Consider the following 11,941-nt stretch of genomic DNA (forward strand, 5'->3'; position numbering starts at 1 on the left):
ACTTGGATGACATTTTGATCTTCTCGGATGATTGGGAGTCTCATGTGAAGCAGGTCAGAACGGTGTTTCAGGTCCTGCGTGCTAATTCTTTGTTTGTAAAGGGATCAAAGTGTCTGTTTGGTGTTCAGAAGGTTTCATTTTTGGGGTTCATTTTGTCCCCTTCTACTATCGAGATGGACCCTGTTAAGGTCCAAGCCATCCATAATTGGACTCAGCCGACATCTCTGAAAAGTCTGCAAAAGTTCCTGGGCTTTGCTAATTTTTATCGTCGCTTCATCTGCAATTTTTCTAGTATTGCTAAACCATTGACCGATTTGACCAAGAAAGGTGCTGATGTGGTCAATTGGTCTTCGGCTGCTGTGGAAGCTTTTCAAGAGTTGAAGCGTCGTTTTTCTTCTGCCCCTGTGTTGTGTCAGCCAGATGTTTCACTTCCGTTCCAGGTCGAGGTTGATGCTTCTGAGATTGGAGCAGGGGCTGTTTTGTCGCAGAGAAGTTCTGATTGCTCGGTGATGAAACCATGGGCCTTCTTTTCCAGGAAGTTTTCGCCTGCTGAGCGAAATTATGATGTGGGCAATCGAGAGTTGCTGGCCATGAAGTGGGCATTCGAGGAGTGGCGTCATTGGCTTGAAGGAGCTAAGCATCGCGTGGTGGTCTTGACTGATCATAAGAACTTGACTTATCTCGAGTCCGCCAAGCGGTTGAATCCTAGACAAGCTCGTTGGTCGTTGTTTTTTGCCCATTTTGACTTTGTTATTTCTTACCTTCCGGGCTCTAAAAATGTGAAGGCGGATGCTCTGTCTAGGAGTTTTGTGCCCGACTCTCCGGGTGTATCTGAGCCGGTGGGTATCCTCAAAGAGGGAGTAATTGTGTCTGCCATCTCCCCTGATTTGCGGCGGGTGCTGCAGAAATTTCAGGCTAATAAACCTGATCGTTGCCCAGCGGAGAGACTGTTTGTCCCTGATAGGTGGACAAATAAAGTCATCTCTGAGGTTCATTGTTCGGTGTTAGCTGGTCATCCTGGAATCTTTGGTACCAGAGAGTTAGTGGCTAGATCCTTTTGGTGGCCATCTCTGTCGCGGGATGTGCATGCTTTTGTGCAGTCCTGTGGGATTTGTGCTCGGGCTAAGCCCTGCTGTTCTCGTGCCAGTGGGTTGCTTTTACCCTTGCCGGTCCCGAAGAGGCCTTGGACACATATCTCTCTGGATTTTATTTCAGATCTTCCCGTCTCTCAAAAGATGTCAGTCATTTGGGTGGTCTGTGATCGCTTCTCTAAGATGGTTCATTTGGTACCCTTGTCTAAATTGCCTTCCTCCTCTGATTTGGTGCCATTGTTTTTCCAGCATGTGGTTCGTTTACATGGCATTCCAGAGAATATCGTTTCTGACAGAGGTTCCCAGTTTGTTTCGAGGTTTTGGCGAGCCTTTTGTGGTAGGATGGGCATTGACTTGTCTTTTTCCTCGGCTTTCCATCCTCAGACTAATGGCCAGACCGAACAAACCAATCAGACCTTGGAGACATATCTGAGATGCTTTGTTTCTGCTGATCAGGATGACTGGGTGTCCTTTTTGCCTTTGGCTGAGTTCGCCCTTAATAATCGGGCCAGCTCGGCTACCTTGGTTTCACCGTTTTTCTGCAACTCTGGGTTCCATCCTCGTTTCTCTTCAGGGCAGGTTGAGTCTTCGGACTGTCCTGGTGTGGATACTGTGGTGGACAGGTTGCAGCAGATTTGGACTCATGTAGTGGACAATTTGACCTTGTCCCAGGAGAAGGCTCAACGTTTCGCTAATCGCAGACGCTGTGTGGGTCCTCGACTTCGGGTTGGGGACTTGGTTTGGTTATCTTCTCGTCATATTCCTATGAAGGTCTCCTTTCCTAAGTTTAAACCTCGTTTTATTGGTCCGTATAAGATTTCTGAGATCCTTAATCCTGTGTCTTTTCGTCTGACCCTTCCAGATTCTTTTTCCATACATAACGTATTCCATAGGTCATTGTTGCGGAGATACGTGGCACCCGTGGTTCCATCTGTTGATCCTCCTGCCCCGGTTTTGATGGAGGGGGAGTTGGAGTATATTGTGGAGAAGATTTTGGATTCTCGTGTTTCTAGACAGAAACTCCAGTATCTGGTTAAGTGGAAGGGTTATGCTCAGGAAGATAATTCCTGGGTCTTTGCCTCTGATGTCCATGCTCCCGATCCTTTTCGTGCCTTTCATATGGCTCATCCTGGTCGTCCTGGGAGCTCTGGTGAGGGTTCGGTGACCCCTTCTCAAGGGGGGGTACTGTTGTGAATTCTGTGGCAGAGCTCCCTCTTGTGGTCACAAGTGGTACTTCGGCTGATTCTCTCTGTGATCTTCCGTTGGTGGAGAAAAGTGGTACTGCGGCTTCTGAGTTTCCTTCCTCAGGTGATATGGTGAAGTCGTTAGGTGCTACCCTATTTAACTCCACCTGGTGCTTGGATCCTTGCTTCCAGTCAATGTTCTATTGTTGGACCTGTTTCCTCCTGGAGTGTTCCTGTGGCCTGCTTATCTGCATAGCTAAGTTCCTCTTTGCTATTTGTTTGCTGTTTTTTCTATTCCAGCTTGTCTATTTGTTTTTTCTGCTAGCTGGAAGCTCTGGGACGCAGAGGGTGCACCTCCGTGCCGTTAGTTCGGTACGGAGGGTCTTTTTGCCCCCTTTGCGTGGATTTTGTAGGGTTTTGTGTTGACCGCAAAGTTGCCTTTTCTATCCTCGCTCTGTTCAGGAAGTTGGGCCTCACTTTGCTAAATCTATTTCATCTCTACGTTTGTCTTTTCATCTTAACTCACAGTCATTATATGTGGGGGCTGCCTTTTCCTTTGGGGTATTTCTCTGAGGCAAGGTAGGCTTATTTTCCATCTTCAGGCTAGCTAGTTTCTCAGGCCGTGCCGAGTTGCATAGGCAGCGTTAGGCGCAATCCACGGCTGCCTCTAGTTGTGTTGGAGAGGATTAGGGATTGCGGTCAACAGAGTTCCCACGTCTCAGAGCTCGTTCTTATTTTTTGGGTTATTGCCAGGTCACTGTATGTGCACTGACCTCTATGTCCATTGTGGTACTGAATTACCAGCCATAACAGGTAACAGGAGAAACTGGACCCCAAAGGTTGTTGTCCAATCAGTCCTGAGTACGCTGATACCCAATATGTGGGGGTAAACCACTGTTTGGGCGCACGGCAGAGCTCAGAAGGGAGGGAGCACCAATTGACTTTTTAAACACAAAATTGGCTGTCGCATTTGGAGACCCCTTGATGTACCTAAACAGTGGAAACCACCCAAATTCTTACTCCAACCATAACCCCAACACACCCCTAACACTAATCCCAACCCAATCCATAACCCTAATGAAAACCCTAACCCCAAAACACCCCTAACCCTAACCCTTTGGCATAACCCTAATCACAACCCTAACGCGAAAACACCCCTAACCCTAATCCCAACCCTCACTCTAATCAAATCCCTAAGCCCAACACACCCCTAATCATAATCTCAAACCTAACTCCAACCTTAAACCTAATCCCAAACATAACCCTAATGCCAACCTTAACACTAATACTAACCCTAATCCAAACCCTAATCCCAACTCTAACCATAACTTTAGCCCCAACCCTAAGTTTAGCCCCAACCCTAACTTTAGCCCCAACCCTAGCCCTAACCCTAACTTTAGCACCACCTCTAACCCTAACTTTAGCCACAAACCCTAATCCTAACTTTAGCCCCAACGCTAACCTTAGCCCTAACCCTAGCCCTAACCCCAATTGGAAAATAGATATACATACTTTTTTATTTTATCATTTTTTCCTAACTAAGGGGATGATAAAGGGGGGGGGGGTTATTTACTATATTTTTTATTTTGATCACTGTGATAGGATCTCACCAAAATAAAACAAGAGGAAGAATCTTCCTCTGCCGGCCGGCACATCACGGCGGGCGCACTGCGCATGCGCCCGCCATTTTCTTCCCGATGGAAGAAGCCGGCGGCCAGGAGGGGACGCAGGAGGACCCAGGTACACCGGTAAGTATGATAGGGTCCCCGATCCCCCTATTTCTCTGTCCTCTGATGTGCGATCACATCAGAGGACAGAGAATGACATCCAGCTTTTTTTCTTTGCGTTCGCTGGTAAACGGTTAAATACCGGCGATCCCAAAACAGGGGTCGGTAAAAACCGACCCCGATCATGTTCTTTGGGGTCTCGGCTACCCCCAGAAGACGAGACCCCAAAGATCTGCCGGGGGCCGGCCGGCGGGCGCACTGCGCATGCGCCCGCCATTTTTTCCCCGGAAAAAGATGGTGGCGCCCATCGGGAGCCACGAGGAGCATTGGGGGAGATGAGTAAGTATCGGGGGGCTATCGGGGACCCCATTTCTCTGTCCTCTGATGTGCGATCACATCAGAGGACAGAGAAATTAAATGGGAAATCGCGTTTTTTTGGGGGGGGCAACCCAGGGGTCGATTACCCCCCCCCCGAATCATGTTCTCTGGGGTCTCGGCTACCCTCGGCAACCGAGACCCCAAAGAAAATCCAACTCTGGGGGGAGCTATTCAATTTTTTTTTAAGTACCCTTAACTGCCGCCGTTAAAAGGCATATTAGCGGTTGTTAAGGGGTTAATTATATTTTTCTCCCTGATTGGTGGATTTGTGGTAATTTTCCTGGATGATATATTGAGTTCCTCACGTACTCTGGAGGAGCATGGTGAGCATGTCAGACAGGTTCTCCAGGTTCTACGTGACAACTATTTATTTTCTAACCTGGAGAAATGGCAATTTGTGGTACAGCAGGTCCAGTTCTCAGGACATTTGGCTTCTGCATTGGGGTTTCAGATGGACCCCGTTAAGGTCCAAGCAGTCCGTGATTGCTTCTAACCAAGTAACCTGAAAGCGTTGCAGAGATTTCTTGTAGTCGAGATACTGAGGAACAAACAAGCGAAAAATAGGGTCTTATCTGATAACAAGATGTAATGAGAATAGAGGAGTATTACACTCACCTGATAGAGCGGCACCTCAGCAACATGTTCAATGCATAAATCAGCTGCTGCCGGACACGGGGCCAAAGACCGAGCAGAATAGCTGATCCGGGTATAATGTGTCTGTACCTGCACTGCTGATGAAGACCATCAGATATGGAGATTTCCTTAAAACGTTTATTCAAATAGGTTTTCAGAGTCACACAAGACAAAACCTGATACTGGAGGAACATGTCAAGCTTGGAACGTTTTATATGCAGTGTTTTTGGAAAAAAAAAAGCCAAACAAAGCACAATATGTCATGAGAAAGTCCGTCAGAGAAAGATAAATTATGGTTCATGTAAAAAAAAAAACATTTACATACATTAATTATATTAAAAAGTACTTATGAATGAAGTGAGGTCACCTAAAAGAATGAATAAACATGTATGTGATGTGAATGAGAAAGTTCTTGCCAGTAAATAAATCATTTATAAATGGTGTTATTGAGTTGTGTCAGTAGTTTCCTATATAGTCATATAAATAAGGCAGCACACTGCGGCGCCAAAACCTGGAAACATGAAACATGAAAATTGAATTGCATTACTGCACTAGAAATATGAAAAATTGAGAAAGTTTAGCGCATAAATTGGCCTATTTATGTGGACCTTGTAGCCACGTTAAGGCATTTCTCATATACAAGGTCCTAGCTATGCCTTTCCTCTCTCAGAATAAAGTCTTCATCTGAATGGGAACCTAAAAGCGAGTCCTCTCTTTGACTAAAAATCTCTAGAGATAGAGAGAGATAGAGATGAGAAATGCCTTAACGTGGCTACAAGGTACACATAATTAGGCCAATTTATGCACAAAACTTTCTAAATTTTTCATATTTCTAGTGCAGCAATGCAGTTCAATTTTCATGTTTCATGTTTGCAGGTTTTGGCGCCGCAGTGTGCTGCCTTATTTATTTCACTGCATATGAGTTGGTGACTCTAGGTTCAGCACCTGTTCACACTTAGTCTATGCTTGGATGTGACGGTCAGTTTTTTGAAGTTAGTAGTTTCCTATATGAGATGTGACCTGGTGTTCTGGAAGGTTCTGAAGTCACAAGTATAGTGGTGTAAAGCTGGGCACCATTAGTGAACTTGATGGATCAGCATCGGACTGAAGAAATAGGATTATTGGAAAAGAGTCCATTGACCCAGAAGACAAATCCGTAACCCAATGGTTAATAAGTAATAAGAATGAATGTTAGCCTGGGGTGTTACATAGTGAGAAATGGAAGTGCTGACAACACAAGAATGTGATTGGATCTTGTATGTGACGGCTGTGTATTCGAAGAGCGCGTGTTGGTTCCTGATCGCGGCTGTTCTGGTGACAGGAGACATAAACCTAGTGAGCATGTCTAATTCCGGAGTATATAGATTGCAGTGCTAGGTAGGCAGGGGAGTGTATGTGGCTCTATACATATCAGTACAAGGCCTGCAGGCGCTGTATGTGGGTATATAGATATCACTGCATACATCAAGAGGGTCCATTCCATTACTGGCTGCTGCTGCCTATTACATATATACATAGCCCCAGGTGTCAGTGGCCAGGAATCATTTTTTTTGCATCTTAATCCTGATTATTTTAATCCAGATCCCTTTTTTCTCCATTTGCTTGGTGACACTGCAGACTACAGCCGGATCCTTTTCATAGTTCAGTGTAAAAATCCGGCTATTTTACACCGGTTTCCCCGTCCCAGCGATCATATCTGAGTGTGGATAAAATTCACATGGAGGAGGAGGTGTGATGGTGTGGGGGGGCTTTGCTGGTGACATTGTTGGGAATTTATTCAAAATTGAAGGCATACTGAACCAGCATGGCTACCACAGCATCTTGCAGTAGCATGCTATTCCATCCGGTTTGCGTTTACTTGGACCATCATTTATTTTTCAACAGGACAATGACCCAAAACACACCTCCAGGCTGTGTAAGGACTAACTGACCAAGAAGGAGAGTGATGGGGTGCTACTCCAGATGACCTGGCCTCCAGTCACCAGACCTGAACCCAATCCAGATGGTTTGGGGTGAGCTGGACCGCAGAGTGAAGGCAAAAGGGCCAAGAAGTGCTAAGCATCTCTGGGAACTCCTTCAAGATTGTTGGAAGACCATTCCCGGTGACTACCTATTGAAGCTCATCAAGAGAATGCCAAGAGTGTGCAAAGCCGTCATCAAAGCAAAAGGTGGCTACTTTGAAGAACCTAGAATATAAGACATAATTTCAGTTGTTTCACACTTTTTTGTTAAGTATATAATTCCACATATGTTAATTCATAGTTTTGATGCCTTCAGTGTGAATGTACAATTTTCATAGTCCTGAAAATACAGAAAAATGTTTAAATGAGATGTGTCCAAACTTTTGGTCTGTACTGTATATACTCCGTAATTAGTCCTTAGAAGGACTGTTGGTTGAGCTGGATTTGTGGATTCTATGATGGTAGACCCTCATTAACTGAAACCCCCCCCCCACATCTGACCCGATCTCGGCAGAATCTCTCCCTACACTGTCTGAATCCAGAGCTGAATGTGACGAGCAGAACGGGGCCAGGTGTCTTCTAGACCTTGTTGGGATGGTCTGCAAGTCAGACCCTCAGGGATATTGCATGGCTGCCAGATATAAGGATGCTCGAGCAATGATGGACAGAGACAGACGTAATCTGTTCAGATTCCATAAATTTAATGGTCCTGGACAGTCAGTTATATACACTTTTGAGTAGGCATATACATTATGTTCGTGCGCGAATCAACTGTTTATTACATATGAAATCATCATTAATTCCACTAAGTTCTCCTTACATAAGAGGTAACCTGCGGATAGACACGTATAGTCCTAAAGTTCATTTGATTAACCTCACCTTCATCAGCAATTCTAATGCTAGTGTGCCTCCACCTTGACTATGGCAACCTCTTCCGGAAGCAGTAGTGAGTCCATCACCTGTTTTATGAGGTGCCATTGTTTGACAGGAATACCTGCTGCTGTAAGAAAACCTAAAGAGCGCCAAACATGCAGGGCAGAGACCCGAACTCCCACCGAGCAAACCTGGAAATGCTCGGTGCTCGCCGAGTACAGTGATGATCGGGCCAGTAACGACCATTACCGAGTATGCTCGCTCATCACTAGTGTAGCTCGTTCCCCCAGTTTTTTCGCTGTCTCTGGCATCCAGAGTGCTCCTCCAATGGATCCTCCATTCTGTAGCCTGAGTGATCAGCCGACGCTCTTTGTATCGCATTATTCCCCTCATCATCACCTCCCTCATTTTCCCTCACTCCCATTCACTGCACATTCTATCCGCTTCCACCATAGTAGCTTGCCCCGATACATGCTCACTAGGTTTATGTCTCCTGTCACCAGAACAGCCGTAACCAGGAACCAACACGCGCTCTTCGAATAGACAGCCGTCACATACAAGATCCAATCACATTCTTGTGTTGTCAGCACTTCCATTTCTCACTATGTAACACCCCAGGCTGACATTCATTCTTATTACTTATTAACCATTGGGTTACGGATTTGTCTTCTGGGTCAATGGATTCTTTTCCAATAATCCTATTTTTTCAGTCCAATGCTGATCCATCAAGTTCACTGGTGGTGCCCAGCTTTACACCACTATACCTGTGACTTCAGAAACTTAGGCTAGGTTCACATTTTGCTAGGTGAGTCCATCTAACAGACACGTTTTTAAGTAGTAAAAACGCAATGTAACGCACATACAAACGCGCCCATAGACTTGCATTGTCTGACGTATCGTGACGCATGCCAAAATTGGAATGCGTTTGTCACATAACGTTTTTTTTTTACGGACCTTGGAACGCGGCTTGCAGCGTTTTCGGGTCCGGCCAAGTTAACGCAATACTAACGGAAGCGTTAATTCTGCCATAGAAGGATATGGCAAACGCAGCCAGACGCAAGTCATGAAAAATTTCCAAATAGCACCACACGTTTTAATAGCGTTTGAGGGTGGTCACATGTCGTCATGTGACAGGAAATATGATTGCAGCCATTAAAGGAGGAATATCCCACCCACACATTTCTCCTGAGGCCTGCTGCACGTGAGAAAGTGTCTTGCAAGAGATCACAGGAAATGTAAGTACATTTCTATATATTATATATCTCTGTATACATCATGGGAGTCTGTATTATCCGTTGGATGTGTGTACTAAAAATGTATTGCTTTGTTGCACGCAGATGTCGGATACTGATGTCAGCAGCAGCGGCAGCGTGTCTGCGGTGTTTTCTTCGCAATCGGTAGGCTTGCACTTTAAAAACCACAATAATGTTGTGTGAAACTCTAGTGTATTGAGCTAAGCACGTCTATAATCATGTTTTTATTGCAAATAGGAGTCTTCGGAGCCCGAGGCTGCTAGACCCCCCCAAAAAACAGGCAAAACCCACAAAGGTACATGGCACACATTTTTAGTTTTGCAGGCATAAATTTATTGATCCAAGAAATGTAATTTTTTTTGTCCTTTTAAATATACAATAGGTTGTGGCACACGGAGGACACAGGAGAAAGAAGGTTCCTCGCCGTCTGTCGTCGCCACAACTGCCAGTGGTAAATATAAAACTAGAAATATTCTATCCTATATTTATCTACAATCTATCTATTCACTTTCTATCTACTATATCTATGTATCTCTATCTCTCTATCAATCTATCTACTATATCTATAAACTATCAACTATCTATCTCGCTCTCTCTATCTATGTATCCATCTATGTATCTATCTATCATTCTATCTATCTATCTATCTATCTATCTATCTATCTATCTATCTATCTATTCAAGCAAAAAACAGGCAGCACTCCATTGTATCTTTGTCAACTGTGCAGAGTTTAATTAAACCCACATGTCTTAACCACGACGTTTCGGCTCCAAATGAGCCTTTCTCAAGCAGTGGGTGAGCTGTTCAGGTGCATATAAATACATTTTCAACCATAACTTGCCTTAATGGGCCATTAGTGAAACAGTACATGTGTTCATGATTTACATATTAATCATACTCATTAGTATTATAAAGTGCCAGAGTGCATCATACAGTACTTCCTGTGTTTGTGCGATTGTGTGACATAATCTTTGTCTAATATTCCACATCTCTTACCACCGGAGCAGCTACCTGGTAATGGAGGACGTCTTCATAATGCTCGGCGTTCTCTAAGCGCAACTGCGCATGTCCGCTACGTCACAACACTGTGCTAGACCGCAGACCAATCAGCCGGCGCCAGCGCATGCGCATTAGCGCTCTATATCGCCATCTTTGTAGTGGCGTCTTTCATTAGAAGGTCAATCTTCCACATAAAGGACGGCGCCTGCGTATACTACACTGGCAGTTCCTGGCAACAGCTTGTATTAGCCAGTACTATATCCAGCTTCTATGTAGCCATGGTAATTTCATTTAAACGTAATAATACACAGTAAGTCCTCATCTTTTAGAGCATACCATCTCTATACAATCATGCCATATAGACATTTAAAGTGCATAAATTCGCCCTGGCACTCCGGACTAGACCCGCAACAAGCCATAGTCCGGGGGTCATACAGTCACATACCTAGCAGCAAGTTAACCCTCTCAGGTCAACACGCCCCAAGTTTAGCCTGTAAAAGGCGATAGCACCTGTGTCCTGGCTTATAGGCTCTATTGAGGTACAGGTTAAAAAAGGAAATACTATAGAGTAGTTTTATCTGCTTTTATTAATCAATCCACGGTCTACCACAGTAAAGGACCAAAGGAAATATTTTTATATTTTTATATATATAGCAATCCTCAATATCAAATATATGTCTTTGTGTCCTCCATATCCACATGCTGCACCCCGGTGGTATGCCACCGCTATATTCCTACAAGAGAAGTAGGAATATTAAAGATATAATAATACGATCGGACATTGGTCCCAAAAGAAAAGATACCCAGAGATACCTTACAGGCAGTAAAAGAAATGGGTGCTTTCCCTGTTTAAACTGCATTAATTGCACATATATGGTGAAAGGACCCACATTTGTACACCCAAAAACTGGAAAGGTATATGATATAAAACAGTTCCTCACGTGTAATTCGGACTATGTTATATATGTACTTATGTGCCCATGTAATCTTTGGTACGTTGGGGAGACAACTTGCGAGTTCAAAACGAGAATGAATCAGCATAGATACAGTATTAGAAAAAATAGAGTAGACCTCCCTGTCCCCAAGCATTTTGCTGATTGTAAGCATACTGAGAAAGACCTAAAATGTAAAATTATAGATGCTGTTCCCATTCAGAGGAGAGGAGGTGATAGGGAGTTGATATTAAAGAAAAAAGAACTTATGTGGATTTATGAACTAAATACCCTGAGACCGGGAGGATTGAACGCTGACTTTAAAATGCATACAATTATTTAATAGAATTTTGTTGTATTATAATTTTAGGTCCCTTTGATTCAGTAATGTGATTACTTGTTTTTAATCTTGGAAAATGTGATGTAACTCATAAGATTGCAATAATTTTTTTCTAATTTTATTTAGATTCCATGTGATGAGAGCAAAATACCACCGGGGTGCAGCATGTGGATATGGAGGACACAAAGACATATATTTGATATTGAGGATTGCTATATATATAAAAATATAAAAATATTTCCTTGGGTCCTTTACTGTGGTAGACCGTGGATTGATTAATAAAAGCAGATAAAACTACTCTATAGTATTTCCTTTTTTAACCTGTACCTCAATAGAGCCTATAAGCCAGGACACAGGTGCTATCGCCTTTTACAGGCTAAATTTGGGGCGTGTTGACCTGAGAGGGTTAACTTGCTGCTAGGTATGTGACTGTATGACCCCCGGACTATGGCTTGTTGCGGGTCTAGTCCGGAGTGCCAGGGCGAATTTATGCACTTTAAATGTCTATATGGCATGATTGTATAGAGATGGTATGCTCTAAAAGATGAGGACTTACTGTGTATTATTAC

General features: G+C 44.0%; 1 long non-coding RNA gene across 1 annotated transcript; it reads left to right on the top strand.

Annotated features, from left to right (window-relative positions):
• The first annotated feature begins 9,031 nt into the window (after positions 1 to 9,031).
• On the top strand, positions 9,032 to 11,638 carry LOC138667369 (uncharacterized). Its single transcript, XR_011318729.1, has 5 exons — positions 9,032 to 9,082; positions 9,185 to 9,244; positions 9,338 to 9,395; positions 9,483 to 9,551; positions 11,499 to 11,638. It is a non-coding gene; the product is annotated as an uncharacterized lncRNA (long non-coding RNA).
• The last annotated feature ends 303 nt before the right edge of the window (positions 11,639 to 11,941 follow it).

Source organism: Ranitomeya imitator, chromosome 2 (genome assembly GCF_032444005.1).
Source record: "Ranitomeya imitator isolate aRanImi1 chromosome 2, aRanImi1.pri, whole genome shotgun sequence".
Classification (NCBI taxonomy): Eukaryota; Metazoa; Chordata; class Amphibia; order Anura; family Dendrobatidae; genus Ranitomeya; species Ranitomeya imitator.